General features: G+C 45.6%; 1 pseudogene; it reads right to left on the bottom strand.

The window, feature by feature from the left end:
• The window catches only part of LOC144769999 (E3 ubiquitin-protein ligase TRIM39-like), a 75,352-nt pseudogene that overhangs the window by 13,243 nt on the left and 48,438 nt on the right, over window positions 1–13,671 (bottom strand).

Here is a 13,671-nt window from a genome sequence, read left to right as displayed (position 1 = left end):
CATACCTAAAGAGCGTGCAGCAGGTGCAGTGACACCGGGGTCCAGAGCTGTGAGGGGCCCAGGGCTGTGAGGGGCCCAGGGCTGTGAGGGGCCCCAGGGCTGTGAGGGGCCCCATTGATGTGAGGGGCCCATGGCTGTGAGGGGCCCCAGGGCAGTGATGGACCTAGGGCTGTGAGGGGCCCCGTGGCTCTGAGGGGTCCCAGAGCTGTGAGGGGCCCCAGGGCTGTGAGGGGCCCCAGGGCTGTGAGGGGCCCAGGGCTCTGAGGGGCCCCAGGGCTCTGAGGGGCCCTAGGGCTTTCAGGGGCCCCAGGGCTGTGAGGGGCCTCAGGGCTGTCAGGGGCCCTCTGCACTGCAACTGTAGCTGCTTCAGAGCTCTTGGCATCCTTGCTACACCACTGGTGTGAGTCAGATATGTTCATCGAGCTGCCCTTGGTAGTAGTAAGAAGCCTGCATTTACCACTACTACCCCAGACTGCATCATCCTTGCGTCATCAACCCCCGCCTTCACTTTCAGCATCTCCTGTCCCAGAGTGACGTCACTAACATGGCTGAACCCCAACACACATGAACATGGCATGCACCACAACATGCAGAAACAAGAGATGAAAGGGTGTTTACCTGGATGGAGGCAGAGAGAGGTTTTCAGAAGAGAGCGCTGAGGATTCTGGGAAGACCCTGGACACTCCCCAGCCTCGTCTGGGAGACCAGCAGAGCTCTGCACCCTGGGGCTGTAGAAGACTGCTCTCTCCACTGCAGGGGGGCAGGAGAGAGGGGAGGAGAGGAGAGAGAGAGAGAGAGAGAGAGAGAGAGAGAGAGAGAGAGGGAGAGAGAGAGAGAGAGAGAGAGAGAGAGAGAGAGAGAGAGAGAGAGAGAGAGAGAGAGAGAGAGAGAGAGAGAGAGAGAGAGAGAGAGGGAGAGAGAGAGAGAGAGAGAGAGAGAAAGGGGAGAGAGAAGAGAGGGGGAGAGAGAGAGAGGGAGAGAGAGAGAGAGAAAGGGGAGAGAGAAGAGAGGGGAGAGAGAGAGGGAGAGAGAGAGAGATAGAGAGAGAAGGAGAGAGAGAGAGAGAGAGAGAAAGAAACAGAGGGAGAGAGGGAGGCGGTCATTAGTTTTTGTTTTTTCAAGTCAAACTTCTGTAGCTTTTGTAACTTAACAGTAACAGCTGTCGGAGGCTCCTTTGAAGATGGCAGAGGAAATGTCCTCGGCCACCCGAGTGTCATCAAACTTGAAATGATGTCCATAAAATGGACAGGAGTGAGTCCATTTCAAGCATAAAATGGGAAGGTAAAATACCTAAGACTGGTGTGATGGAAGCAAGGGGTGAATATCCTGTAAAGGAAAATATGAAAAGGCCAATTTGTTTCCAGCCGATGTATATTTTTATGAGGATTTGTATCCTAAGCACAATTACACCTGCTGAACTGCCTTCCCGTAATCATAAATCAAAATATCCCATGGGTATCATATCAACCTAGTATACCCAACCTACTATAACTAGCAAACCTAACATATCTAGCTACTGTATATACCATACTTAAACTGCTAAGCTAACCAGCTAGACCTCTCATACTTCCCATACCTATCTAACCTACCATGGTTAATCTACCAGACCTACCCTACCACAACTAGCAGACTTACCATATCTATCTACTGTATCTACCATGCTTAACCTACTAACCTAACCAGCTAGACCTCTCATACCTATCATATCGATCTAACCTACCATAGCTAATCTACCACACCTACCCTACCACGACTAGCAGACCTACCAAATCTATCTACTGTATCTACCATGCTTAACCTACTAATCTAACCAGCTAGACCTCTCATATTTATCATACCTATCTAACCTACCATAGCTAATCTACCACACCTACCCTGCCACAACTAGCAGACCTACCATATCCATCTACTGTATCTACCATACTTAACCTACTAACCGAACCTGCCACACCTCTCATACTTACCAAACCTACCATGGCTAATCTACCACACCTACCCTGCCACAACTAGCAGACCTACCATATCTATCTACTGTATCTACCATACTTAACCTACTAACCTAACCAGCTAGTCCTCTCATACTTACCAAACCTATCTAACCTACCATAGCTAATCTACCACACCTACCCTGCCACAACTAGCAGACCTACCATATCCATCTACTGTATCTACCATACTTAACCTACTAACCGAACCTGCCACACCTCTCATACTTACCAAACCTATCTAACCTACCATAGCTAATCTACCACACCTACCCTACCACAACTAGCAGACTTACCATATCTATCTACTGTATCTACCATACTTAACCTATTAACCTAACCAGCTAGTCATCTCATACTTACCAGACCTATCTAACCTACCATAGCTAATCTACCACACCTACCCTGCCACAACTAGCAGACCTACCATATCCATCTACTGTATATACCATACTTAACCTATTAACCTAACCAGCTAGTCATCTCATACTTACCAAACCTATCTAACCTACCATAGCTAATCTACCACACCTACCCTGCCACAACTAGCAGACCTACCATATCAATCTACTGTATCTCCCATACTTAACCTACTAACCGAACCTGCCATACCTCTCATACCTATCTAACCTACCATGGCTAATCTACCACACCTACCCTACCACAACTAGCATACCTACCATATCTACCTACTGTATCTACCATGCTTAACCTACTAACCTAACCAGCTAGTCCTCTCATACTTACCATACCGATCTAACCTACCGTGGCTAATCTACCACACCTACCCTACCACAACTAGCAGACCTACCATATCTATATACTGTATCTACCATACTTAACCTGCTAACCTAACCTGCCATACCTCTCATACTTATCATAGCTATCTAACCTACCATATCCATCTACTGTATCTACCATACTTAACCTACTAACCTAACCAGCTAGTCCTCTCATACTTACCAAACCTATCTAACCTACCATAGCTAATCTACCACACCTACCCTGCCACAACTAGCAGACCTACCATATCCATCTACTGTATCTACCATACTTAACCTATTAACCTAACCAGCTAGTCATCTCATACTTACCAAACCTATCTAACCTACCATAGCTAATCTACCACACCTACCCTGCCACAACTAGCAGACCTACCATATCAATCTACTGTATCTACCATACTTAACCTACTAACCGAACCTACCATACCTCTCATACCTATCTAACCTACCATGGCTAATCTACCACACCTACCCTACCACAACTAGCAGACCTACCATATCTATCTACTGTATCTACCACACTTAACCTACTAACCTAACCTGCCATACCTCTCATACCTGTCTAACCTACCATGGCTAATCTACCACACCTACCCTACCACGACTAGCAGACCTACCATATCTATCTACTGTATCTACCATACTTAACCTACTAACCTAACCAGCTAGTCCTCTCATACTTACCAAACCTATCTAACCTACCATAGCTAATCTACCACACCTACCCTGCCACAACTAGCAGACCTACCATATCAATCTACTGTATCTACCATACTTAACCTACTAACCGAACCTGCCACACCTCTCATACTTACCAAACCTATCTAACCTACCATAGCTAATCTACCACACCTGCCCTGCCACAACTAGCAGACCTACCATATCCATCTACTGTATCTACCATACTTAACCTATTAACCTAACCAGCTAGTCATCTCATAATTACCAAACCTATCTAACCTACCATAGCTAATCTACCACACCTACCCTGCCACAACTAGCAGACCTACCATATCAATCTACTGTATCTCCCATACTTAACCTACTAACCTAACCTGCCATACCTCTCATACCTGTCTAACCTACCATGGCTAATCTACCACACCTACCCTACCACAACTAGCAGACCTACCATATCTATCTACTGTATCTACCATACTTAACCTACTAACCTAACCTGCCATACCTCTCATACCTATCTAACCTACCATGGCTAATCTACCTCACCTACCCTACCACAACTAGCAGACGAACCATATCTATCTACTGTATCTACCATACTTAACCTAGTAACCGAACCTGCCATACCTCTCATACTTATCATAGCTATCTAACCTACCATGGCTAATCTACCACACCTACCCTGCCACAACTAGCAGACCTACCATATCTATCTACTGTATCTACCATACTTAACCTACTAACCTAACCTGCCATACCTCTCATACCTATCTAACCTACCATGGCTAATCTACCTCACCTACCCTACCACAACTAGCAGACCAACCATATCTATCTACTGTATCTACCATACTTAACCTAGTAACCGAACCTGCCATACCTCTCATACTTATCATAGCTATCTAACCTACCATAGCTAATCTACCACACCTATCCTGCCTGCGTGTCAGTTCAACCACACTTTACCAGCTGCGCTTCTCTTTGTATACATAATTATGGTCATGTTTAGGGTGTTACTTCTGGCAGCCATCTTTGATGCAAATAAAACCCTCTCATCTATGTAATTTCTAAAGGAAATGCTCCAGGTATTACAGATTTGATTACATCAGCTGTGCCACACTGTTGTAATAAATATAGACTGTTAGCAATCTAGTTGTTCATTAGGATACTGTGAGAGGCAGAGGCCAGGGGCACGGACTCTGAACATTGAAGGCAGGCAGGAGGGTGCAGAGGCAACACTCTGACCACACTGGGCAGGCAGGAAGGGCAGTGGCAGCACAACAGACTATGGAGGGCAGTAGAAAGGGGGCAGGGGCAACAAACCAACAATATAGGACTGGCAAGAGAGGCTGTGGCAATATGATAGACCATTGTGGGCAGAAGGACGAGGCAGTGGTAGTACAACCATACCTGTCAACAGACCCGATTCAGCCAGGAAACGTCCAATGTTTTTAAGCCTAAATGGGCTTTATTTGATCTGTCTCCTGTCTACAATCTCCTCTTTTTCACTGTAAGTCAAAGGGGAAAATCAATACCCCAGTTGTTTTCAAAATCTCCCTCTTACCTAGCTCAAAATGTTAGCAAGTATGGTACATTGGATCATGGAAGGCAGGAGGAATTGGGGTAGATACATAGACTCGGATAACAGAGGGACATGCAGAGGTGTACCAACAAGACCATACAGGGCAGGCATCAGGGTTAGCCGAACTAACTATAAAGGGGAATCTCTATGGTTTTCTACGGGAGAAATGCCCAACTAACTATAGCGTCCCTGAAACCTATGTTTTTTTCACTGAATTTCTAAGGTGTTTTAAATGCTAATTTCTGACTATAACATACCAGTAGCATTTCCAGAATGGTGGAGAAAAGCCTCCGAAATACCTCTTAGCAATCCCACTGTGTGGGATTTACTGGAGGTAACAGGAGGAGTAGTTAGCCCCTAACATCAACCTTGGGCGCCAACTATCCCTTTTATTACCACCAATAAGTCCCACACAGCAGGATTGCTAAGTTCTTATATCAGTTCCCTCCCCCTCACTACACCACTGTGCAAACGTGCCCCCTAGCATGTTGTAAGTTGAGGGATGAAGTCCACTTGAATCCTGAGGGTCCCTGGGTTCCAACTAGCCCACCAGGTACCTCCAGTAAGCGCCTACACAGCTATGTTTCAGAGAGGTGTAAAAAGGGCCTGGCCTCGGATCACCTCTCTGCAACCCAGCCCTGTGACGAGTACTGGAGGTACTTGGTGGGCTAGATAGCCTCAGGGACTGTCAGGATTCCAGGGGAACGAATTCCCCACCTTAAAACGTGCCACAGGCTGCGTTTGCACAGTGGTGCAGGGAGGGGGCGGGGTCTCCGGTGATTTGCCGGTTCCTTTTGTTTGCTTTATTTTTTTTAAGTTGGGAGGGGGACGTGTGGCCCCCCTTCCATGGGCCACTTTTGGCCGTGGGGACCCCATCCCCCGGGGCCTGGCACTCTTGTTATTTTTTTTTATTATGCGTATGGGGACCGCATGGCCCCCTCCAATGGCCAATTTTGGCCCAGGGGCCTTGCCATCTGTTTTTGTTTTTTCAGAGGGAGCTGCATAGCTCCCCTTCTCAGGCCAATTATGGCTCAGAGGACCCGATTCCCCTGGGCTGTCCTGCCTTTTTTTAATTATGTTTTTTTAAAGAGGAGGAGGGCCATATGGCCCTCCTCCCAGGTCATTCCTTGCCCCGTGGACCCCATCCCCCTGGCCTGGCCTCTTTGTTGGGGATCTTGGGGGGAGCCCCAATTCCCCCCGGTCCCGCCGGCTTCCCACCTCTTGCGGGATCCAGCATTGTGTTTTTCACAAGGGGAGCAACTAACATGCAGCTCCCCTTCTGGACAAGCAATCTGCTTTGGATTTTGGAAGCGAGAACAGGAAACCTGCTCTCGCTTCCAAATTCCAAAGCAGAGTTTGCTACGGCAGGGCAGGTGCCGTACGGGTCCCATCCTGCCATAGCAAACAGCAGTATCCCAGGGGTGGGCACCCCGGGATACTGTAATAGCTGGCCCTGGGGGGTGGTGGTCCCCAGGGCCATCAAGGGATCCAGAAGGGGGTTCCGCGGCTCCCCTCCCTACCTGTGCAAAGCCCTTGGGAGCTGGTGGTCCTCGGATCTTGGGAGTCCCTAATGGACTCCCGCATTTGCATATTTTGTGCCCTGAGGAGGTGGTGGTCCCTGGGGCGTGTGGGGGGGCTCGAGCCCTCCCACAGGTTATTTTAAATCCAAATAAAGCCCCAGGGAGGTGGCCGTCCCTGGGGTAGCATGGGGGGATTGGGACCCCCCATGCTTTTTTTAACAGCCCGGGGAGGTGGTGATCCGTGGGGCTGCGGGCAGGCCACATACCCCCGCGGTTGTTTGTAAAAGCCTTTGGAGGTGGCGGTCCAAGGGGCAGCATGGGGGATTGGGACCTCAGGGATTCCCGCAAAAGGACGAAAGGCTGAGTAAACCCACAGGGATTCCTCAGAAGGATGAAAGGCTGAGTAAAACCACAGGGATTCCTCCAAAGGATGAAAGGCTGAGTAAACCCACAGGGATTCCTCCAAAGGATGAAAGGCTGAGTGAACCCGCAGGGCTTTCTCGAAAGGACGAAAGGCTGAGTAAACCCACAGGGATTCCTCGAAAGGATGAAAGGCTGAGTGAACCCACAGGGATTCCTCGAAAGGATGAAAGGCTGAGTAAACCCACATGGATTCCTCGAAAGGATAAAAGGCTGAGTGAACCCACAGGGATTCCTCGAAAGGATGAAAGGCTGAGTAAACCCACAGGGATTCCTCGAAAGGATGAATGGGTAAGTGAACCCGCAGGGCTTTCTCGAAAGGACGAAAGGCTGAGTAAACCCACAGGGATTCCTCGAAAGGATGAAAGGCTGAATAAACCCACAGGGATTCCTCCAATGGATGAAAGGCTGAGTAAACCCACAGGGATTCCTCGAATGGATGAAAGGCTGAGTAAACCCACAGGGATTCCTCGAAAAGATAAAAGTCTGAGTGAACCCACAGGGATTCCCGCAAAAGGATGAAAGGCTGAGTGAACCCACAGGGATTCCTCGAAAGGATGAAAGGCTGAGTGAACCCACAGGGATTCCTCGAAAGGCAGAGTGAACCCACAGGGATTCCTCAAAAGGATGAAAGGCTGAGTAAACCCACAGGGATTACTCTAAAGGATGAAAGGCTGAGTAAACCCACAGGGATTCCTCGAAAGGATGAAAGGCTGAGTAAACCCACAGGGATTCCCGCAAAAGGATGAAAGGCTGAGTGAACCCACAGGGATTCCTCGAAAGGACGAAAGGCAGAGTGAACCCACAGGGATTCCTCGAAAGGATGAAAGGCTGAGTAAACCCACAGGGATTCCCGCAAAAGGATGAAAGGATGAGTGAACCCACAGGGATTTCTCTAAAGGATGAAAGGCTGAGTAAACCCACAGGGATTCCTCAAAAGGATGGAAAGCTGAGTAAACCCAGAGGGATTCCTCGAAAGGATGAAATGCTGAGTAAAACCACAAGGATTCCCGCAAAAGGATGAAAGGATGAGTGAACCCACAGGGATTCCTCGAAAGGATGAAAGGCTGAGTAAACCCACAGGGATTCCTCAAAAGGATGAAAGGCTGAGTAAACCCACAGGTTTTCCTCGAAAGGACGATAGGCTGAGTAAACCCACAGGGATTCCTCGAAAGGAGGAAAGGCTGAGTAAACCCACAGGGATTCCTCGAAAGGATAAAAGGCTGAGTAAACCCACAGGGATTCCTCGAAGGGATGAAAGGCTGAGTGAACCCACAGGGATTCCTCAAAAGGATAAAAGGCTGAGTGAACCCACAGGGATTCCTCGAAAGGATGAAAGGCTGAGTGAACCCACAGGGATTCCTCGAAAGGATAAAAGGCTGAGTGAACCCACAGGGATTCCTTGAAAGGATGAAAGACTGAGTAAACCCACAGGGATTCCTCAAAAAGATGAAAGGCTGAGTAAACCCACAGGGATTCCTCCAAAGGATGAAAGGCTGAGTAAACCCACAGGGATTCCTCAAAAAGATGAAAGGCTGAGTAAACCCACAGGGATTCCTCAAAGGATGAAAGGCTGAGTGAACCCACAGGGATTCCTCGAAAGGCCGACTGAACCCACAGGGATTCCTCGAAAGGATGAAAGGCTGAGTAAACCCACAGGGATTCCCGCAAAAGGATAAAAGGCTGAGTGAACCCACAGGGATTCCTCAGAAGGATGAAAGGCTGAGTAAACCCACAGGTATTCCTCAAAAGGACGAAAGGCTGAGTAAACCCACAGGGAATCCTCGAAAGGACGAAAGGCTGAGTAAAGCCCACAGGGATTCCTCGAAAGGATGAATGGGTAAGTGAACCCGCAGGGATTTCTCAAAAGGACGAAAGGCTGAGTAAACCCACAGGGATTCCTTGAAAGGACGAAAGGCTGAGTAAACCCGCAGGGATTTGAACTTTTGACATGAGGTCAAACACTGACTGTTGAAGTCCACCGAGTCACCAGACATGGCTCCTGAGTTACATGGCCAAACTTTTTTGCTTTGTGCGCACTATCACCACCACTACCTCCTAATGCTGTAGTTTCTGCAGTATTATGCGGGAGAATGGGATACAGTATTGAAATATCCAGTTTGGATAGCACCCAGGCAGGTATCCTTTGAGGAGGGAATGGAATAGAAAATTCTTCTCTAGGTGCTCATTGTGCGGATATGGAGGGTTTCCCCACTACCATCATCTCTGCTTTTCCATTTTGATCAATTTGCCTCATTGAAGCTTCTTTTGTTAATATCCAGTGGATATTTCTAAAAACCTTAAATTCCTTTATGTCTTTCCCAGCAACAAAAGGGATGCGTCTGCTTAAAGCAGCCAGTCCACGTCTCAAATACAAGACAGAACAATGCTTTTTGACATAGTATGTGAAGATGTGCCTTGCTCATGTGTAACTGACGCATCCAAAAGAAAGATTAGATGTATCACTACCCCATTTAAGATAGCCAGTGCAATAATTGGAAGCAAATTGTCAAAACTGTACAGAGAACAGAAATTACAATACACGTACACAAAAAATATTACAAGACATAATGCAACGCAGAATTAACACTACCACTAGGATCTAGATTACCACTGTATTTCAGTGAGCCATGACCCTTGGATAACATACAGAAGCCCAGATATAGAGGGCTAGCACGTATGATGTACCACTGTATTTCTCTTGGAGTACACTGGTACCCAAACAAATAACACTCACTGCACAGTCCCCTTTATTATTTTCAAATAATAGACTTTTAAACCAGGCTTCCTGTTGCTGCACTCCTTATCCCTTGAGTCATATTACAGTTATGAATTAACATTTAAAAAACCTTAGAAATTCACTGAAAAACACAATAAATTTTAGGGGTGTTACAGTTATAGTTAGCTGGACATTTCACTCGTACAAAACCATTGAAATTCCCCCGTTATAGTTAGTTGTACTAATTATAACTGGCGCGCCCGCAATCCACTGCTGATGATGTCACATATTAAATCATTCATGACATGGTCAGTGACATCACTGATGACATCACTGATGACATCTCAAATTACATCACTGATGACATCATCCTGTGAATGTGGTTTGGTTCGTTTTTTTAAAAAGCATTATATATATATATATATATTACCTACTGGCGGTCGCCAGTAGGTATATATAGTTAGGATTTTTTTCCTATGGGATTTTTGAAAATTCTATGTCGAATAACTTTGGCGTTTGAGGACGGAATTGGCTGAAATATTCAGGAAAATGGAACATTTTGTTTCTGAGCAGCCCCTGAAAATTTGGGGGGGTTTCGTGAAGGGGGGGTCGAGAAAAAAGGGGGTCCCAAAACGCATTTTTCCCATGCAATTTTCCATAGGGCGGTTGGACTCACTTTTAGCTCGAACGGCTAAATGGATTTCTACGAAACTTGGCAAAATTGTAGATATTGTTTGCCCGATGTGCCTTTGCTAGGTCTCAATATATGTGCTCCAGTGGATTTTGATAAATTAACGTTCAAAAATATATATATATCTGTAACAGCGCTCCAGTTAGTGCCCCGGTTCGCGTACCTGACGCGTAACGGAACTTCGCGAAACGAAGCTGATTGGCTCTCCGGTGTCTGTCAACATTCTAAACAGTCCGGAGCGGCCGCCATCTTGTCTCTCGGTAGGATCGAGAGACAAGAGGTGAAGAAAAACGAAGGGGGAAATTAATGAAAGGGGGCAAGGTAGACCCCTCCTGACCCCCTAGGATTGATGAGGGGGCTATTAAAGGGTCCTGCTGGGCAAAAAATAAAAAAATAAAAAATTTCAGTTTTTTCGCGGTAGAGGCGCTACCCGGTACGCGAACCGGGTAGCTAACCGGTAGCGTAACGGGAGTCCGCCATCTTGTGTTTCGTCGAATTTAATCACAAGATGGAGGAAAAACAATGTGGGAAATGGGTATAAGGGGGCACGGGAGACGTATCCTGACCCCCTAGGTTTTCTGAGGGTGGCTGAGGAGGCCCATATATGCGGAAAGCAACCCATATTTTTTTTCAAATTTTCGCGCGGTTAGCGTCCGGTTCGCATACCGGGTAGCGTTCCGGATAGCGTAACAAGGGGAAAACCAAGGGAAACAGTAAAATAATATATTTAGAGTGCTTTGAGGTAGGGTAGCTCTGAATAGAGCTGTTGTGTTGTGTGGGTGATGAAAGTACCAACATGTAGGTACCAATGAAGAGTCTAAAATTCAATGTACACCGTCTCCTCTGTAGATGTCTTGCATGTTCTAATATGGAATCCATAACATGGTCTGTCAGGAAAGCAGAAACAGATCCTTTGAGCACTCCCTGAGCACATAGTAATATTAAAATGTTGAATCTTTAACCATTAGTCTGACTTTTTTAAATAATTACTCTACTATTATATCTTATATTTGGAAAAAAAATAATGTCTCAAACAATTTTTAATTTATAAATAACGTTTTATTTATGTTAAATTTAAAAATTGTTGGAAATTTCGAGTAAAAGTTCATCTGGAATTTCTTCATCTTTATTTTCATGAATTGTCTCTTTTTTTATCAAAATTGTCCATGAATTCTAAAAGTTGTTTGTCCACATATATTTGAATAGACCAAGGCAGTTTGAGGAAAAAGTGCCATCAATTGCTCAAAGGGGTCCTTTAAAAGCATTTCCAGACCTACCCCAGTCAAAGTGCCTAGGTCATTTCCACCACAGTGCACAATTATGAGGTCAGGGTGTGGCAGATGCAAAAACGTTTTCACCAATAATAATAATAATAATCCACATTTGTAAAGCGCACAATCACCCGTAAGTTTTTATTCCACATGTTTTAACCTTAGTCACTAGAACATCTTAATGTTCAACTAAAAACTGTTTATGGTTCAGTTATTTTTTGGAAATTGGAACATTTCCTCTAGGAACAGTGCTCACCACTTGTAGATCCTCATCTAATATTTTTGTCTGTTCACATATTATGTTAGCCAACATAATTCAGTAGTGAGCACCCTTTGTTTGATATAGTATAGTTACTTAAGACTAGGATGTATTGAGAGTGCACCCCTGTTACTTTTTTCTTTTACATTAACCTTAGTCACTGTCATATATCTTGTTTTATTCCTATTTACTTTCGCTCACTGTTTTCTTAACACTTTCCCTCAGGGTTGTTCTTTTAGTCCGGTTCTATCCCTACCTCTCATTCCACATCCTTTACTGTTTTTCTTCTTAATTTGAACATTCACTCACATTCTCCAAGAAACTCTTGTTTATTATTCTTCTACTCTCCTTTTTTTCTTTCACTTCCTTATCTATTTTGTTTTTCTCAATTATACCCTCTTACATCTTTTCTTTGGTAAATAGATCTATTAAACAGTATCTCTGTGTTACTCCCTCTAGCTGTCTTTCTTTTAACAGTACTCTCTGTTTCCTTCCCTTATACTCACTCTTCCTTTTTTTTAAAAAAAAAAAATTCTGTTTCGCTTCCGGTTCGCGTACCGGCACGCGAACCGGGAAGCGAATCAAAAGAAATAGAGGTTGCCAGAGTGCTAAACATTCTAGCAATTTTTTATAAATGGGAGGTAGTTCTGAAAAGAACTTTTTTTTAAATTGTTTTTGTTGTTTTATATTTTTTTATTATTTTTCTGAACATTTTTTTACTTTTTTTGTATTTTTTGAACGGTTTTATATTTTTTTTTGGTTTTTTTGGGGGGGGAAACGAAAATCATTCATTATAAAGGGCTCAACAGGAGCAAAAAAAAAAAAGATAATTTACTTTCTGGGGCGTTTTGTACATTTATGATTTTCAAAAGCTCTGTTGATTAGATTTATGCTTCTCTCCCCATAGCAAATTACTTTGCCGCAAGAAATGCAGACATGCTTCAGGTCCCCGAAGTTCATCTGGATGTTTGGGACCGTCTCCCTCGCCTCTGGTCCCGTCACTGCCTGTTCGGTTGATGTACTGGCCACAGGAGGGGGGTTTTCCTGCAGGTCACGTACCTGCGCAGCACTATAATTTATAGGGTGCCACCTCTCCATGTGCCATGCATGGTGTAATTCCCGAAGCTGTACTTTTTATCAGTCCCTCTGGACAGAACTTTGTCCCAGATCAGACATGTGACGTAGCGGACATTTACTTTTTTTTGGCCCCGGGGAAATGTGTAGGATTGCCAGATATAATTATCCTTCACATGGGACCTCCTTGGCTCTTCAGGCAAAAACTGCCTCCTCTCTTGCTCCTCTTCCTTTTCTTCCTCTTCTTCCTCCTCTTGATTAAGGATGACCTGAGGAGGTGGTCCATCCTTTTTTGGTGGTGGTGGTGGTGGTGGATTGGCTCCAGCAGCTGCAGCTACAACACTTGCCATTTTAGAAAATATGGAAAGTAGGTCTTCCTCTCACAAAGATGAAAGTCAGAGTGAGGAAAAAAGGCGGGGCTTTCATCATTTGTGAAAAAAAAATGTAATGAACCAATGAAAAGTGTTATTTTCAGGTCACATGACCTGTTACGCTTACGTTACGCGTCCCGTTCCGCGCCCGGTTTGCTTCCGGGGTGTTGCGTTTCGCGCCTCGGGATGCGGACCGAAGCGCTTCCGGGTGCGCTAACGCGGCGCGTCATAAGACGCATTACGCGGCGACGCGATACGTCGCGCTTACGTGACGCGTCACGATGTTGTGTTCGATCACGGGAGTTGCGCTAAC

Source organism: Lissotriton helveticus, chromosome 7, assembly GCF_964261635.1.
Source record: "Lissotriton helveticus chromosome 7, aLisHel1.1, whole genome shotgun sequence".
NCBI lineage: Eukaryota > Metazoa > Chordata > Amphibia > Caudata > Salamandridae > Lissotriton > Lissotriton helveticus.
This window is presented reverse-complemented; position numbering and strand designations above follow the sequence as displayed.